The sequence below is a fragment of the Ostrea edulis genome, chromosome 1, assembly GCF_947568905.1.
Source record: "Ostrea edulis chromosome 1, xbOstEdul1.1, whole genome shotgun sequence".
Lineage (NCBI taxonomy): Eukaryota > Metazoa > Mollusca > Bivalvia > Ostreida > Ostreidae > Ostrea > Ostrea edulis.
In genome coordinates, this window is record NC_079164.1 from 89,983,233 (window position 1) to 89,998,533 (window position 15,301).

Sequence of the window (15,301 nt, forward strand, 5' to 3'; positions counted from 1 at the left end):
GAGGCGAACGCTCTGACACTGAGCTATCGCAACCGGTTTGATTGATAATTAAAAATGTAAAGGACATTTTATTTGCGCCAATCATATACACATCTATAGCTATGCACGTACATGTAGGAGGTATCAAGTTTTAGGTCTTTTAAAAATGTAAACTGAGCAAACTATTTAATCAAACAATAGGACATATCCCGACTACTTTCAACTTTTCTTAAGTTTAATTCTTTCTGAGATTTATTTTATTTACTTTTAAATACACGTTTCAAGTTTATGATGGCAAAACACTTGTCTTGATACCAGATAGGGAAATTTTAATTTTTCACGTAATAACTTGTAGTCGACGAAAACATACATGCAAGATGTGAATAGATTTTTCAAATTTTTCATACTCCAAGATTGAAGCACCTTGCGTTTGCTCTTTTTGTCTTTCTATCCTAAACCTTCCTCATAATATCTACATGCCAAAGGCTCTGATAATTCATATATGCATTTATTGTGACGAGGCTTTTTTTTAAAACATTGTCACCTTGACCTTGTAGTTTGTCTTCCTTAAAGGTAGCTCATCACCCAAAATTTTATGTAATGCCTCGTTAAAACACCTCTTAAGAAGTATCATTTCACCATCAAAAGAGTGATACAAGCACTCAAACATTTTATATGAATTTTTAGTGATTTTCACCGGATAATGATAAGAAAAGTGTTTTATGTAATACCCGTTTAATGTTGATCACAGAAACGTGTTACTCTGACCCCAACAGTAAAACAGACTTTACTTGTGTGAATTCTCATTTATTGTGATGACAATGTAAAAAGGGGAGATCACCCAGAATGATATACATTGGTACTACTTAAAATTGCGTAGTGATCTCCCCTGATATAAAACAAGTTAATGTAAAAATAAAAATGACACCGTAAAAAGGGGAGATCACCCAGAAATATATCATACATGTTGCTAATGAAAGTTGCCTAATGGTCTCCCCTGATATAAACCAAAATACTGTAAAATTTGAAAACAGAGAACATAGTGTAAAAACAGATATAGTTATCCAATACAACCCAAAAGTTGACGTTCAAAAACAAAATGCCCAAGAGAACAATTTTTAGTGATTTCCCCGGAATGATAAGAAAGGTGTTTTGTTTGCAAATAAGAGATTTTAGATTCCTATATTGCTGTGATTTGGTGCATGCTTGAATATTATTTAACGTCCCTCACAGCAGATATGGCGCGATAAAGATTCCTCCTTGTTCAATGGCCATAAGCGCGGATCACAGGCCTAAATTTTGCAGCCCGTCAACGGCAGTGGTTACGTCTCCATATGAGTAAATATTCTCGTTATGGACGTTAAACAATATTCAATCAATTTCATATGTTGCAAGACCTTTTTTGAATCTAAAGTTTGCTACCTTGACCTTGCATTCTGTCCTACTTTTAAGAAAACTTAATTTTTAGACAATATCTCCTGAAGTATTCAAGACAGCGCTTTCATATGTTGTATGTATATTCCTTGTGACCTGTAAACTTGACCTTTGAGCTTGACCCAAATGTCGAACCTTGCTCACATCTTTTAAATGACAGATGATAAAGCTCTCATTTCAAATATGTGTATTGCTTTCTATTTGTAACAAAGTTTCTGGTCTTACTATTGAGTCGAATGCTCTTTGAATTCTTTCATACAGATTGTTAGAGCGTTCTTGGCACACTGATTTTGACTACGGATAATTATTTACCTGATCAAAATATTGGCACCTGATCCCTCCTCTGGTGTATCCAGGGGTCCGTGTTTGTCCAACTGTATTTTATATTGTTGATAGGAGTTATGAGATTGATCTTTGCTTCGTTATCTTGATCTTTCATTGATCTTGTAGTTTGTCCTTTTTTAAATGTACAGTAGATCTTTCATATATTGTATGTAGATTTTTATGTCAAAACCTCTCATTTTTGTTGCTACCAAACACATCATGTTATATTTTTAAAAATTTTAAGATATAATTCCGAATATAAATTTTTCATAATAAGTTAATTACCCTTTCGTAAAGACTTGGATCCACCACTGGTTGTTTGTTTGATAACAAGACGTTGAGAGCACTACAAGTTCTTTATGCTCATTCATGTTTTTGTCAAGAATAAACTCGTTGGTCATTAAAATCGGAACAAAATTGCAGTAGACTGTAAACCAATGAGAACGATGTCGTCTATTTCTGTAAAGCTGGTACTGATGACCACAATATTATGTATCCTATAATATGTGCGTAATTAGCTGGACATCGAGTCCGCCCTTCTACAGCTTCTTCCTACATGTACGTGATGGTGATGGTAATAATATGATTACTCTTTATTTAGAATGAAAGTTAGTGCTGTTATATTGTGCAGAAATGAAAAGAAAATCAGCACCGAATATTGCAAAATAAATGGATTTTAAAGATATATTAGCCATCTCTTTTTTTCAAAACCTAGAAGTTAAATCATATCATGGAGAATGTATTTTACTTGAACATTGCGATGTATATCAATAGTCTATGAGCATCCTTTTATATAAATGTACCTTCGAAAAGCGGTCATTCTAGTTATCGTGAATAAGAATTTTGACGTGTACCAGTATTTTATCTGCTTAGAAAAGCTAAAGCATTTTAATGATATATACACAGTAGGAACGTAACGTACATAGCCTTACAGGCATAGTGCTGACATAATAGAGGAAATTTCATTCTACTGAATTTCATTGAAAAACAAACGCAATAAGCATGTTTCAATCTTTGTGTTGCTGTACAATACCTGAATAACAAAGATATTATCCCCTTCGGTACAATTTATATAATGCCTTGTATTTGCGAAAGATGTAGTTTTACCATCACTAATTTAGTGACCAGATAAATTCTATAAAAGCAGTGCTACTCAGATTTTTATTTTATTGGCAATGGAGTATAAGAGTATAATGAAAATATTACGTGACACACCCATTTACTTCGGGTTTTCTTTCATCACGTCTGTGCTATTTTATTTGGTGCATCAAAATTGATACTGTATAAGTTTACATTTATTTCGAATAGTTAAAATCACTCTTGGGAAAAGGGATATATTTTATTGGATGGGTTAATAAGGAAAGAAGGAAATCATTAATTTAAAGTTAAATGTAACGTGATCCTAGGCCTAAAATTCCACAAACACTACTAACACACGAGTAAAATGCAGATCAAAGTTTAAACGCACGAGGGTGGTGTTTTGGCTCAGGCGAAGTAATTTCATGAGTATATGTATAAAATATTGGCGTCAATAAGTTTAATTGTACGTTTGACATACTTACCGCACGAATATTTTTTCCATTTCCTGGAATTCAACAGCTAGGGTTAAAAGTCGTGTGGAGAGTGTCGGCACTAAAACATGCAATTTTGGACAATGTTCTGAAGTGATTGGAGTAAATGCCCAAGAGAGAACATTGCACGTCCCCCGTACGGTAAATGATGGTACGAAATAGATGGAGGATGTTTATTATTTACATTTGTTGAAGATTAAGGACACATCGCATGTTTCCAAAGTATACAAAATTAAATGCATTTTGTCTTTCTTATGCATTCTAATTGTTAGGTCGCCGAAATATTGCGTTAATTATTCACAATACGGATTTTAATCTAAGCCCTGATTGCAAAAACTCTCACAAATTTGTTAGGTAGTCACGTGTTACAGTGATGTCACATACGACCCTCTTGAATCACCTGATAGTGATATGGAAAACATTTATTTCAATGTTGACTAAGTTCCCGAGTTTTGCATTGCGCTCAAAATCACACGGTCTCTCACTTCTGTCGGCGCGGGTTCGAATCCCGCTCGCACCGGCAAGTGAGAAAGTTTCCCAGTTTACTTTCGGAAGGTCGGTGGTCTCTTCCCAGGTACATTGTATCTGGGTTCTCTCTTCCACCACTGAAAAATTGTTGAGTGTGGCAGAAAACGTCAATCATCAATCCCGAGTCTTACATGAGGTAACATCCAAACCGTGTAGCCACCAGTGCATACACATAGAGATGTAAATACTCAAGAATGCAACGAGAAAAGCGAGTATAAAATCGGCAACTGCGAGGAAATGTTTACATGGGTCACTGTCTTCACATTATTTTGTAAGTTTATCCCTTTAAACATCTGTAATTGATGTAAATTTTATAATAATTGCAAGGATTTATTTTTTGGAATAGAAAAAGTTCGATATAACATGTATATTACATCGTTGACAACTAGACCTATTGTCACGAGTGCATTTCAAAATAATAAATACAAATAACCAGACTCTAAGCAAAAATCATGATACTTTATTTTTAAAGCAAATATGTTTTCGTGGTTAGGAACTGGGGGCACAGCGTTATACTTTACTTCATTCTATTAATTTTGAAAGCATTATCGATGATTCATTTTAAAGTTGAAAATTGCAATATTCTATAGTTCAATTATATCGATCTTTGAAATTTTAGTAAATCGGCGAGTTGGTATGAACTGGGAGCACAATTTATACGTTGTTACAAGGTCAGTTTTTTATTCCAAAAATGCGAGTTTCTGTTTTGTGAAATGATGAGGATGCATATGCTGTAGGCCTACCTGTGCTTAGCTTCTGTATGACCATTTTCTCTCAATTTAACTGAGCTTCTGTCCAACTGCTTTAAAAAAAAAAAAAAAGAGTACATGGACAAAGGCAACCGAGTTTTTGTATGGCAAAGTCCTTAAGCCGACGAAAAATACAAAATAGAGTTTAGCAAACACGAGCCTCTGGACATACCAGAGGTGAGGTCAGGTGCCTAGGAGGAGTAAGCATCCCCTGTCGACGGTTCACGCCCGACATGAGCCCTATATCCCGATCAGGTAAACGGAGTTATCCGTACTCCAAATCAATGTGCCAAGAAGGATTGTTAATCGGTATGAAACACCTCAGACAGCATTTGACCCAATGGTAGATTGTACTGGCAAACTAGATCGTTATAACGACCATAGAATTTGCGAAATGCTGACTTTAATCGAGATTGTTGAAACCCCTGTACCATCAACTTGTTTGTGAAAAGCTTGCCTTGATTTAAAAACTGACCATACGCAGATCAAGTTCTTGCTGTATCGAATCAGTTGAGAGATATAAACACCATATGCAGGTGATAATGGAATATTGCTACATAAATATGGGAAGTTGACGATAGTATGCAGCAGCAGTGGACGACTCTGTGGTGACAAGATATGCACAGCAGTCAAATACTGGCCTGTGCAAATTTAATGGCAAGACATAAATTTACACCAAAAATACTTGCATAAAGAGAAATTAGTAAGACATGAACAAATTCCTATCAGAATGTCTGTCACTGATCTGTCTGTCCATATATATATATATATATATATATATATATATATATATATATAACGGAACGTCTACATATTGAAAATATCGAGCAATATAAAATCGTCTGTCTGAACGGGATTCAAAACGGAACTTAGTTTTAGTGTTTCAAAGTAGTTTGCGATTGGTTTTTATTCATTTATTTAGTTTTTATTTCTATGTAAATAATGAAAGGTGAAGATAATAAACAGTGATCAATCTCATAACTCCTATAAGCAATACAAAATAGATAGTTGGTTAAACACGGACCCCTGGATACACCAAAGGTATACCAGAATTTGTCGTCCTGAATAAGTGAAAGGTCGTCCTAAAATTTTGATAATTTCGCATTGCTCGTGTCGCTGGTTACATTCATGCCTCCTCACTTCAGTAGTCACTGTAGCGCAGTGGTAGAGGGTTTACTTCGTAACCTGGAGGTAGTGATTATTGAATATTGATTAAGGTGCCGCTGGAAAATGTTTCACTCGTATGCCGGTGAAGGACTGCAAGATTTAGGCCTATTCTCGGCGCTTATGGCCATTGAGCAGAGAGGGATCTTTATCGTGCCACAAATGCTGTGACACGGGACCTCGATTTTTGTGGTCAGAGGTGAAAGGCCGTGTGATTTTGAGCGCGATACTCTAACCATTCGGCCACGGACACCCCTTTGGTGACGTTGGTAACGTTAAAGTTTTTAAGAAACTTTTTAGGTTGATCGTTCGTAATGTGACTTATCAATATGAATGGTTGAAAGTGGAAAAAATGTATTCATTTCCACTCAATGTAGGTAAATTTAATTAATGACGAACGAAAATGTGTATATTGCCACATTTTTAAAGATGTCCGACATACCAAAACAGAAGTATATGTTAACATAAGAAAATCCACACACTTTTGTTATGCAGAATAATTCAAATAGATAAAAACTTGTTGAAATGACAAATTTTACATGTCCTCAGTTTAAAATAAGTGCTAATTCATAAATTCGTATAAATTAATTGTGGATATTTGGGAAATCATGTATAAAAGACATACAGTAGAGGGAATACCAGCATAGGAGTTAATACCCTTTACAATATTTTTAAAATTATAAATAATTGATTGATTGTATATTGTTTAACGTCCTGCTCGAGAATATTTCACTCATATGGAGACGTCACCACTGTCGGTGAAGGGCTGCAAGATTTAGGCTTATGCTCGGCGCTTATGGCCATTGAGCAAGGAGGGATCTTTATCGTGTCACACCTGCTGTGACACGAGATCTCGGTTTATGCGGTCTCATCCGAAGTTCTGCCCCATTTAGTTGCCTCTTACGACAAGCAAGGGGGTACTGAGGACCTATTCCAACCCGGATCCCCACGGGATTATAAATAATTGAGCATCAATAGTTTTTCTTTTTAGTATATGGTGGGTGAAGACAATTTTCAAACGTGTATGAATTATTTTTTACAACATAGTAGTATTTATGCCTCCTCATTCCTCCCTGGTACACATTAACAATAACCACAGACTGTTGAAAAATGTTTATTGGTCAATGTTAATGACTTTGATCATATATCTTAAATTATACACTTTTATTAATGTCAGAAAGTTGAAAATAATTTGACAGTAAAAGACAATTACAGTTAAATATTATCTTTTGTTTTAACAAATATGAGACAGTTGACAACATGTACGATTGTCTGAAAAAACATTTCACATGTTGAAATCACAATGTAAGATACCAACGTAAACATTAACATACATATTTCTGTCAATAAACAATACAATATATTGTAAGTTGAATTGAAAATAGCTAACATAAAGTACACGTATATCTATAACCTAGTCTGTAATCTACATCTATACTCTAGTTTGTAAACTACATCTATAATTTATTTTGTAAACTACATCTATAATCTAGTTCGCAGAAGGTAGGGGTAATCATTCCTTGAAACTACCCAATTGGAATAGAAATATTTTACTAACTGCATAGGGAGGCGGGAGGGAAGAAAAATTATTGAAAAATCATGCAGAAGAGCTTTCCGTGTTTTGCTAATTTCTGCTCAAAAGTTTACCAATCAGAGAGCTCAGCAAGGTTTGTTGCAATTGGGTCCTCCACAGAGTTCAAACGTTGAAGAGAACTTTGGACCCTCTACAAGGTCCAACCAATTGATATAACTTGATAAAACTTATTAATTTAGGTCATTCGTCTACATCAAATAATTTATATACAGGGATGTGAATGAATTCCTCAGAAATCAGAGGAAAACTGATCAAAAAGGAAAACACCTCACCCTACATGGAAAAATATATTTTTCTGCTACTTAAGATCAAATCCAGAGTGTTTCATTTTTTCGAAAATTTAGCAAATCAGGATTTCCTCTGAAAAGAAGAAAAATCACATCCCAGTATATATCATAAAATTGTATATTACCCGAAATAGATTACATAAGAACTAAAAATCCACATCATAGAGTGGTAAAAATGTCAAAATCATAGTTCGAATATCCTCTAAAGCCATATATATTTTAAACATGACCTGAGCACCTATACTCATGTCATACGCTTTCATTTGAATCAATAGTATTATCACGATTCTGTTTTATTTAACAGGGGTTTAAAAAAGTCTCGTTTAAAGTCAACATACCGTAAAATTTAATTCTATGGTCATTTTGATGATTTAATTTGCAAACTGGATCAAATGATCCTTGGCCTATTTCATACCAACTGTTAGGCCATTCTTTACATACTGGGTTTGACTACGGATTATCCCGTTCACTTGATCAGGATATAGGGCTTACGGCGGACAGGATAACAGTTGATGCTTACTTTTCCTTGCTCCCACCTCTAGACTTTCCATCCATGCTTGACCTTTTCTCAAGTATGTATTCTTTATAGGATTTATGAGACTTACCACTTTTCGTAGTGTTCACTTTGTACCATTTAAAACAAATCTAAAATAGATAAGTACATATTGGTGGATTTATTTTCATTCATGAGGGCATTTGCTTTTCTTGACTTAGCAGGCACTCGATAGCATGACACGAATCGATCAAAAACTGCAATCTACGAGGGGATATTAATAATATTTCACACATCTTCAGTCTATCCAGTAAAAATGTAGAATTGACGAATTAGTACATTGTTCATAGTTTATCACTATAATGACAATATAATAACTTGACCTTAGTTTTTTCGTATAAATTTACTGAACGAATGGTTGATTTGATTATCGTTGAGAATTTTTCACTCGTGTGGAGAGTCAACATTGCCGGTGAAGGGCTGTAAACTTTAGGCCTTTGCTCGGCGCTTACTGTCTTTGAACATGAAGTAGTCTTTATCGGGGCATACCTGCTTTGACACGGGAACCTCGATTTTGCGGTCTCATCCGAACGACTGCCCCATTTAGTCGCCTCTTACAACAAGCAAGGGGGTACTGAGGACCTATTCTAACCCGGATCCGCACGGGATTTCTACTAAATGTAAAAGTAGAGGTGTTACAAATTTACGTTCCTTCAATTCATTTGAATGGAGACAAGTTCATACAGTGGACTATCTATGTTATGTCCACGAGAATAATCTTCGACTGAGGACATTAAGTCAAAAGACTGATGCAACAAAGAGTTATCACCCAGACCAGAGCATGCGTTTTCATAAGGTTCATTGCTGATCGTGCTTTCACATACGCTATCAACCTCCTCAGAATTCCTTCCAGCAAATGAATCGTGTAATAAACCGTCGTTCCTATCTTCGGATATACATTCCATCCTTCTTCCATCAAAGTAAATACAATGGGAATCAAAGTGCGATGCTAATGTTTCAGATGATTCTTCTCCATTTAACGTTGATCCTAAATTAATCCTCAATATAAGTGTACTGTAACATCCCTGATCATAGCTGTCGTATATGGGATCTACAGAGGACTCTGGTCCGGTATTAACCGCTTCATTACCACCTTCCTGCTGTTCACCATATAAAGCATTAAAGTGGGCACTGTGTTCTGCAACATTATAAATGATAAAAGTCGATTTGAGTTTCTTTCACGTGTTACGCTTCGCTATTGAGAAGTTATGAAGCAATTATTTTTCAGTAAAACTTAAATAAACTTTACCTGCTTTCTGTTGTTTCATTTTAGAACGAATACAGCTGCAAGTATTTTGAATAGTTCATTTAAAATCTATATTACTGGTAATTAGAATTTCCAGTAAAATATCAATTGATTCATAAATGTACTAGTTTTATTTCGTACCAATAAATAAGAATCGCTAAACACAAACTCATCCCTACAACAGCAAGAAATACCATAACGTTGTCATCCAAACTTGGGCGTTCCTTTTCTTCTGTTAAAACAAATATTTTACTACAGGGGCTAATCTGCGATTTTTGTTAGGTGCATGTGGTTTTATTTGATATCTTTATGGTATTATAAGCATTCAATTAAGTAAGTAGCGATGCTATTTTGCAGAGATGGAGAGGGGTGTAATTGTACTAAGTACTTGTAGATATCCATGTACTAAATTCTAAAAGATAAATAAATCATAAAACATCAATATCTTTTTCATGCTCTACAGCATACTAACCTTGACCTGAAAGGATGTCTTTAGTAGTCAATTTTCCTGATTCTTTCGTCGGGGATGATTTGATTGTTTCTGTGGTGAACACACACGGGACGGTAGTAGTGGTCTCGTTCGTCTCAGTAGATTTGTTGTCGCTATCAAGAGGTTTAACTAAACACCCACACACGTGATGACAATACTCTGCCTCATTCTTACACTTACAAAAACCATTACATCCCTGACCAAAGAATCCCTCGGGACATGTGTCGTTGCAATATTGACCAATAAATCCGGGACTGCATACTGTATTCACAAGTGTAAATTTAATATGCGGAATATTTGAGCCTTAGATTGTCCATAATAGTATTACACTTATTACAACTAGACCATGGTCACTTAATATTTATTCATTACTTTTACAAAAAGTATGCCCAAATCCTCTTAAGATATGCTCTCATCGATTATCATTTCGAAATGTATTTACAACTATTCATCATAACAGAGAATGGCATAGATTGATCATAGTTAACACCATGTAATAATTTTATTACCTGATTTAATACAAAGGTTGTCTACTTCTTTAAAGCCTGTACAGCATTGTGATTTAAAGGTTTCATTGTATCTGTGTGAATGAGAAAGAATTGCCTCAAAGTCGAATACTATATATAATAATCATAATCTTATTTACATAATATGATACTTACCTGCAGACATTTTTCCCCGTTAAAGTCCATACAGTATGGATGAAACTATAAAATACAGCAGACTTCATACTTAATTGACGTATTTGTCCTCGATAATGAAATAGGAATTTTGAAAATGATCGTGTGTTCGATGAAATCAAGGAACTACTTTAATGTAATCCTACTAAATGCAATTAGCGCTTGCGCAGGTAATGCTGAAATCAGAATGGGTGATTTCATGTCAATATTGTACGTCATTTGATTTAAGTTTAATCGATTCGTAAATGTAGTATATAACAACTGTAGATTTAAGTGAATGTAAAAATTATACGGTACCAATTTTGATGAACCAGATGCACATTTCGACAAATAATGTCTCTTCAGTGATGCTCAACCGAAATGTTTGAAATCCGAAATAACTATGAAGCTTTAGAGCTAAATATAGCCAAAAACAGCATGTCAAAATATGATACAATGATTTGTTTCAACCTTTTTTTAAATTTGTTTTATTGAAAGGTTAATCCAAACTGACGATAGTATAGAGTATTTCAAATGCTGAAATATTTAGGTCATAGGATACCGAAAATGTTGGACACATGATTTTGTGTTAGTGTGTGTTTTCGTTGGGGTGTCTATTATTTGATCAAAGAAGAATGTAAACTAGTCAGAAATACACGAAATGCACCAATGAAAAGCCGGATTGTCCGAGAAATATCATCTGTAATGAATCTGTGAAGTGGGGCCAAACTTGGTACATATTGTTTATGTGTAAAACATTTAATTAACATTTTCTTTAGTACTATTTGATACTAAATCAAAAAAGCAGAGGTGAACAAGCTCACATACCCCACGCTCCAACATTGCTCGACAATGCATCACATAATGAATGGTAATGATAGGCATTACTGCAAAAACAGGAGAGACGGGCTCGGAATTCTAAGTTAAAAAGGGGCATAACTCTCAGAAATATTATTGAATAACAATTTCCTGGGAATATGCAAATCTATACAGTGTGTCCTTATTAACTACAAAGCTTCACGAAATTCTGTTGAGCGGTCACAGAGGAGCTGTGCTGACCAGAAAGGGACTGACGGACGGGCAAAAAACATTATACCCTCCGCAACTTAGTTCCATGGGAGTATAATACAAAACAGCTAATTGAAGATCTTCATTACCTACTAAGACACAGTAATGCCACCGTTGACTTCACTAAATGTTTGTGGAATATGCTGGTCTAGGAATTTAAAAAACTTCTGTGAATCTGGTTTCTCAAATTTGCAGAAGGCAGTGACACAGTTCAGAGGACCAGATTCCTTTAATATTCCAAAAGGTAAGATGTCGTAGAATTGACAATTCCAGCAGAATCTTCACTGCATACGGTATCGTGATAGAGCTGAGAAAAGGGGAAATCCAGAAGAGTACTCAAAAGAATACATATGTAATATCCCAGAAGACCATTATTGTAAGTTCTTTAATGCTGGAAGAGCAAACATCAAATCACTGCAGGATGATGCATTGGGTCATTGAAAAACAGAAGAAATTGTACAAGCAGAATAACAGAGAGAAGGTAAAACTAAACAGATAATGAAATACAACGTTTGAAGGAAAATGGGTTTTACAGAAAAGGAAAATGTGGAAAAGACAACAGACTTTTTCTCTGATGGAATAATTCTAAACCGAATGTACATCGACCCGTGGGGATCCGGGTTAGAATATGCCCTTAGTACCCCTTGCTTGTCGTAAGAGGCGACTAAATAAGGTCGATCCTTCGGATGAGACCGCAAAAACCGAGGTCCCGTGTCACAGCAGGTGTAGCACGATAAAGATCCCCCCCTGCTCAAAGGCCGTAAGCGCCAAGCACAGGCCTAAATTTTGCAGTCCTTCACCAGCAGTGGTAACGTCTCCATATAAGTGAACGAATGTCGAGAGGGACGTTAAACAATATTTAATCAATGATCAAATGTACGTCATGCACTGACGAATTTGTCAGAAGACTGATTGCGGTTTAACGTCGTTTTGACAGGAATTCAGCCTTCACATCTATTTTACGCCGTTAACTAAATGAAATATGTTCGGTATTGAACAGTTTTGGAGTTTCCCAAAGAGTCTACTCTTTTCCGATAAATCAGAAAAACGATCGTTTACATGCCAGGGAGATGGTTATTTTAGATTTGGGACAGTCTTTAACGTCCCATCTGAAAGACATTAAAATTAGAAATATATAAACAGGTTAAAGATAAATATTGTATTGGATAGCATATTATTATTTGAGCATAGGAAAGTTGGTTTATACCCTTAGAGATATTTCTAAAACGCCATTGTAAACGAAGTAAAATTAAATATTATTTTAGAAGTTTAATGTTACTAAATGTACACTTCTTTATAAAGCAGAAAATATATTTTTAAAAAAGTAAATTAAAGTTGTGAGTGATCAACATGGATCCAGAGGCAGAAAGGAACTATAATTTATGTAAAGAAAAGTTTCCCTCCGTAAAATGAGCAAATGGATACTGGAATCTTTCACTTATGTGGAGATGTCACCACTGCCGGTGGAAGGGCTGCAAAATTTAGTTTCACTCCGTATATGGCTCACGGCGGGTGTGACCGGTAAACAGGGGATGCTTACTCCTCCTAGGCACCTGATCCCACCCCTGGTGTGACCAGGGGTCCGTGTTTGCCCAACCATCTAATTTGTATTGCTTATAGGAGTTATGAGATTGATCACTGTTCGTTATCTTCTCCTTGCACATGAGCACCAGTATCCATATACTCATTTTACGGAGGGAAACTTTTCTGGAAATTAATCAAAGTTCCGTCCTGATTCTGGATCCATGTTGATCAGTCACAACTTTATAATGTCCTTATTTCTTTTCTTATTCTCTGCTATAAAAATCTGTGAACAATTTCTTTCCAGACTTCATAATGTATATGTAGGCATAAATCCAATTTGAAATACAAAATCTAAGTTACTTCATAAAATAAGTTAAGTTTACTCTCTTTTATATTTTGATGGAAGGTTTCTTTTCTTAATATTAGGAGCAAAACTTCTACAACCAACTGTGAAATATGACCAACTGATCCGAAAGCTTTAACACTTTCATCGGTAAGTAGAATTTTTCAGATATTTTCCATATTCTCTGCAGTGATCCTGTAAACTATAACTGTTATAGAATTTTTTTTCATTTGAAGATTAAAATATATAAACAATTTTCAGAGTCGCAAAATGCTGTACAAAATTGTGGAATATTGTCAACTGTATTCGTCGTAGGCGTTGTATTTGCAGGGGCTCTCTTTGGACTGCTGATTGGTATTTTCTTTGGGTAACAGTCATTTTCACATTCTATGATAACAATTTACTATTGATTGATTGATAGAATATTGTTTAACGACCCTCCGAGAATATTTCACTCTTATGGAGACGCCACCACGGCCGGTGAAGGGCTGCGAAATTTCTGCCTATGCTCAGTGCTTATGGCCTTTGAGCAGGGAGGGATCTTTATCGTACCACACTTGCTGTGACACGGGACCACGGTTTTCGCGGTCTCATTCGAATGACCGCCCCATTTTGTTGCCTTCTACGACAAGCAAGGGGGTACTGAGGACCCATTCTAACCCGGATCCCCACGGTATCAGTTTACTAATATTATATGTATATAATTTCATCTTGAAAAATAATGTGTGTACAAATGAAGTGCCTCATCTCGCTCAGTATCGGAATTCCTGGCAGGTTTGCCTTTAAGCTATCTCGTTCAATATCCCTGTTTGGCATGCTTGATCTCGCTCATTATGGAAGTCCTGCGGTGCCTTATCTAGCTGAATGTCAAGATATTGTTTGTATCTGTAGTGGTTTAAATTGTACATGTATTCATAGTATGGCACACTTGTAAATAGGCTAAATTATTATCAACGCGAAAATACCATGACAGTGTTGATTCACATGTAATACGACACTGCCGGTGTCAAATGCGCATGTACATTACAAGTGTACTTAGGTAAACATATATTATATTATAATAGTACATACTGGTCGATATAATTTATTAGTAATTTTACTTCGATATACATGTACTATTTTTAGTAGGAAATGTCATTCTAATACCAAAAGAATCCAATCGGCAAACGGACAGAAAACCCACACATATGAGGAAGAAATGCGATTCCGGTATCACAATTACCAGGACATCAATAGGTGGTGCTCACAAACATCTGAAAATAGCATGGACAATATCCAGATGTATGAATACATAGGAGAGATTGAAATTCTTCCTAAGGATATCAGAGCAGAAATGGTTCAGGATACACTATCGTTTCATACGAAGCTATGAGAATCTAAGCGTGGGAAACATAACTATTTTGATAAATATCATTGAACACGTATACGTACTACATCAATACTTTCCTTGATTACGTGTGAACATAATTTATTTAACGATCCTATCTTCCTTGTTTAGGTGTGTACAGATTATGTGACCTTCAATTCATTCATATGTCGATTCGATAGATGTATATCCCTGTGAACTCCAATGAAAAGACACCACAGAGTCGTACACTTCTGCTTCATACTTAGATATTTTATTGAAAGTAGATACTAACTGCCAACTAACAATCCAACTTTATGACAAACGGGATGATTTCACCTTCTCCTTCGTCACTTCCCATATTTATGTAGCAATAGTCCGTTATCACCTGCATATGGTCTTTATATCTCTCAACTGATTCGATAAGCAAGAACTTGTTCTGT

At 35.5% G+C, this 15,301-nt stretch overlaps 1 long non-coding RNA gene across 1 annotated transcript; it reads left to right on the forward strand.

Annotated features, from left to right (window-relative positions):
* Positions 1-11,706: 11,706 nt before the first annotated feature.
* On the forward strand, positions 11,707-13,880 carry LOC125675192 (uncharacterized). The gene is made up of 3 exons (XR_007370388.2): positions 11,707-11,890; positions 13,597-13,663; positions 13,775-13,880. It is a non-coding gene; the product is annotated as an uncharacterized LOC125675192 (long non-coding RNA).
* The last annotated feature ends 1,421 nt before the right edge of the window (positions 13,881-15,301 follow it).